The following is a 4864-nucleotide window of genomic DNA, read 5'->3' as shown; positions in this document are numbered from 1 at the left end:
CTGGCAGGGCAAAAAAATCCTTAGTTAATTAATTTTCATTATAGACAGCTTTATAAAAGTATAAAAGCTCTCATAAAGTATTTTTCTGAGGTCTGTCTTATCAGGTAAATTACTGTACACAGTGTATTCATTAATTTTCATTTTCATGTAGTAAAGGCTCTATGCCTTCATAAAGGACGCACTTTTTCTTTGTTTAAGGGTATTTGAGCAGTTTATTCTCTGTTATATTCTCAAGTAAACAATATATACAAGTACAATACACAGTATTTTCTGAGGAAACACTCGTACTTATTTTTTTAAACCCCATTCCCGATAACCCGGCATTTTCACAAACTCGGCCACCCTTCGGTCCACATTAGGCCGAGTTTTCGAGGTTCTACTGTAACATAGTTCTCATATAAAATGGACTCTGTCAATGGCTTGTTTACTTATCGCTTGCCAACTAGAAGACCAACATATCAAGTTCTCTCTGTCATCGTTAACATCTATAGATTAAATTTCAATAATAGTTTAGAATTATAAACTGATATTTATCAACTTGAAATGAAATGTAATATATTATTCTAGTAAAAATACAAAATAATATTAATATAATACATTTATTTGTAAAATATATTTCCTAATATTACTTCTTCCTGATATCCTGAAACATCAGCTTCTATCGTATAAATGATACATCTCATACCGTTCATAACATCAAATTCAGGAAAAGAAAATATAATTTATTGCAAATATAATTTTGAAAATATGGAATAGTTCTCAAGCAATTTTATTTTTAATTTTTGTCCGGGCAACACGGGACTTACCTGCTAGTTTGTCTATAAAATCAAAACATGTTATTATTATTACTTGGCATTTTACTATTATGGTTGTATTTAAAAAAACATTGTATTTCTAATTCAATATTTCGAATTTTCGAGTTTGGAACGCAAAAACCGCATCTATAATAGTATAATAGTAGCCGAGTTCTATAGGGAAAGCCTTAATCCTCTCCCTCTTTCCCGTGGGGAAAATTTCAAAAAATATTTTCTTAGTGTACATTTTTATGGCGTACCCTAACTGTGTACCAAATTTCAACCCCCAACCCTTTGGGCTTTGCGCTTATTACTATTATTACTATTATTATCAACCCATTTCGATTATAATATAAGCTATTCTGTATAACTAAAAAGATTTTCCGAAGAAGACTTTTCAATAATGAATGGCACTTCGTTGCTAGAAATCCTATCTACCATACCAGATAGTCAGTGCAATTTTTCTTACAATGAATACCCAGAAAAAAAAAATGTAAACAATTTATATTCAGAAATTATGTTCACTTTACAAATTTCATAACAAATAGCGCCACAAATAATTTCATTTATTATTATTTCCTTAAACAATAGTGTCAGAACGTACTACTCCTGCACATTTGGCACCACAGACAACGAAAAGTCAGTTTCCATTGCAAAAGAACACGTGTTTTATGAAATTGTAGATAATACGCTTGCGATACAAATGACTGGCGTCTAATTACAGAACGATTCCGTAGCCGTAGTTCTGGTTTTTACCACGCTATCGTGACGGTTAGATAGCGTATACCTCGTACCGTACGGTGTGCTTGGAATTTTTTGTCGATATTTTAGCTTTAAAACCATACTTTATCATCGATAATTGGTTTCGAAGTATTCCCGCTACGTTGCTAAGAAATCGTTATGGAAAATATTGCGTTGGATGTATTAGAAAATACTTGTTGTTATTGCGATAAGCACTTCTCCTCAATAGGAAATCTTACTAACAAGCGTGTAGGTTTAGAAAATAAGCAAATCCTGGTGGAAGAAAAGTCTATATTCTGTCGCGAGACTTATGATCCGAAGGATTTTCTACTTTCCTTCGATTACGTGAACATTTGAAGAAAGTACTGTACCTGTACAATACATGGATTTGCCTGTGAAATTGAGAAGCTGGAATTCAAAACAATGAAGGGTAAGTAAATTCTGTTCTGAAATTTTAAAAATGCTGTATTTAATTAATATATCTTAAAATAATTGTTTTCGTGAATATTAACAGCTCATTCAGTAGTAATTAAGAATATTATGTACTGTATTTGACAGATTTCTACGAATGGAGAGACACAGATAAGTTGACAACCAACTAAAGTGAACCGCGTCGTACTGTCTAAAATTCATGGAATTAAATCGCGCGGCTCTGGCACACGGGATCGTGACTACGCTCAATTCGGAAATGTACTGTACTGTACTTACAAAAGGAAAACATTCGATAACAGATTGTGCGTATGAAAATGTTGTAAATGTATAATTTTCAATGAATCTTTTTCATAAAGAATACAAGGTCTGTTCAAAAAGTATCGGACCTTTGAACGGCAAAAATAAATTTATTGACTTTGAGGTACAAAACCCTAATCCCCTTCAAAGTAGTTTCCTTGGTAATGTATACACTTCTCCCAGCGTTCCTGCCATTGCTGGAAACACTGCTGGAACGCATTTTTTGGAATGGTTATCAGCCGGTCCGTCGCATTTCGCACGATGTCTTCTCTCGACTAAATTTGGGTTTCTTTTAGCGGCATTTTCAGCTTGAGAAATAGCCAAAGGTTACACGGAGCCATGTGGAGAGAGTATGGAGCGTGACGAACCACAGGAGTATTGTGTTTGGCGACGAAAGCCCGAATCAGATGCGCAGAATGGGCGGATGCGTTATCACGATGGAGCTGCCAAGTTTTGATCGACCACAGATCCGGTCGTTTGCGTCGCACTGTATCGGAAAGACGACAAAGGACCTCCTGGTAGTACTCCTTTGCGATGGTTTGGCCTTTTGGTGCGTACTCACGACACACCACCTCACGAGAGTCGAAAAACTGTCAACATGACCTTTGACATTGCTACGGACCTGCCGCGCTTTTTTTGGCCTCGAGGATCGTCCCCGAAAGCCTGCTGAATCTTGCGAATGGTTTACGCTCGGGTATCGCCAAGGTTTTTGGCAAAATTTGATGTAATATCGCTGCTCACGTTGTTCAGTCATTTTCCAGCTTAGTGGAATCCGACGAGAGCTCACTACATGACCTCACTCATAGGCCGATTGCCAACGACTGACGCTTCCTGCAGGCGGGAAAAAATTCAGGGCTGTGCATGACTGTCCCCTCCACAACTCCACCGAAGGAGGCCTCTCGCGCATCATTGGTTTACGCGAAAAAAAAAGGTCCGATACTTTTTGAACAGACCTTGTACATCTTTCTTATGAATACTGTAGCATTTTTCTTAGCTAACGTTCAAATAAATCATAGCGGATCTGTTAAATCAGGCGACAAAAAGTTCACTAATATTTTACTGACGATGATAATTTGTTGATGGATTTAAACTACAAATTCGAAAGACTTTACTCAAATTACACAAGGTACACTTAACTCTTGGTATTTACTAGGGTTAGGTTTTATAGAATCTCTTGAAAACCAAATAAGGATGCCTATGAAGAAAATTGAGTTTGGTTTTGTGAAACATTTCAAAGATAAATGTTGATTGTGAAATAAAATACAGTAGAGCCTCGATTATCCGACTCAATTGGGGACTGGGGTTGGTCGGATAATTGAAAAGTCGGATAACCGAAAAGTATGAAAAAATCCATTATTAGTGTAGTATATTATTATATCCCATGTAATTAGTATATTAGTATATCGCTATTAACCTACTAAGCCTAACAATTTTTTAAAATAATAATCGTCGCTATTGTATCGTTAAAAATTAGAAAATTAAGCCTNAAAATTATTTATATTAATGATGTCTCCAAAGTTCAATGAAGTTTTCACAGAAAAATAACTTATCAGAAAACGTGGCCACCGTTTGGTGCGTTGCTCCGTGACGAAAACAAGCGTAAGCAACGGCATAGTCAAACGGTGCACACTCGGTAAGTAATCCTATAATTTTTTGTTTATAGCATAGTTTATACGGATTATTCCCAAAAAATTATACGTATTTTGGAAATATTGAGTCGAATTAGTCTAGAATCGGTTAATTTTATAGAAGAAAACCTTTCAAACAGCCTTAGTCCGTAAAATTCACACGTGTCGAGCTGTAATTGGCTCATATATTTAAGGATTCCTACAACGTAAAATTCTTATAAAGTGGAACGTATCTAAGCGTTATAGGAGGGTCTACTGTACACCACAGTCAGAATTAATGCTTGTCCAGCTTTTTGACTTCACGAAGTAGCGACATCTCGTGGTAAAAAAACAGAACTACGGCTACGGAATCGTTCTGTAATTAGACCCCAGTTACAAAAGGCATCTTTGACTGGTGGAAGTCATTTTCATCAACTATGTTGGCCAGTTAAGTTGCCAGAACGTGCATTTTATTTAAAGTTGTTCTATGAAAAACAACGCTGAAGTTCATTACAGTTAAAGACTATTAAATCCAAAATACTTCAGCAGAATAATCACACGGTTCGAAGAAAAGGATATCTGGAATAGCCCGGTCAATTGCACAAACTTAACAGTTCATAATTCGTTAAAGATGTTATCACAGCTGTTGTTAAACAATCTGTTAATAATGTTGTAGTTTCCACAGTCATGTGCAGTATCACGGCAACTTTGTATATTCTTTGTCACACTATTCATTGTTCTGGGCACAAGATTACTGACAATCAGCAGTTGCTTGCTGCTGACACGGAATTCCAGCCGATAATTTCATTTATCTGATTGTCGTGGAAGATCCAATAGAGCACTGAAACACCTTTTCAGTTTAATGAATAGGGTGAACAACCATAACTCATATATTAGGGCCATCGATAACATTTGTGTTTCGCAACAGATTCCCTGCAATCGGATGCAGTTAGGCTAGTTTAAATTCACGACCAGACTTATTCTTAAAACATT

Source organism: Centruroides sculpturatus, unplaced genomic scaffold (assembly GCF_000671375.1).
Source record: "Centruroides sculpturatus isolate CEXI.00-Female unplaced genomic scaffold, Cexi_2.0 scaffold1187, whole genome shotgun sequence".
Taxonomy (NCBI): Eukaryota; Metazoa; Arthropoda; class Arachnida; order Scorpiones; family Buthidae; genus Centruroides; species Centruroides sculpturatus.
This window is presented reverse-complemented; position numbering follows the sequence as displayed.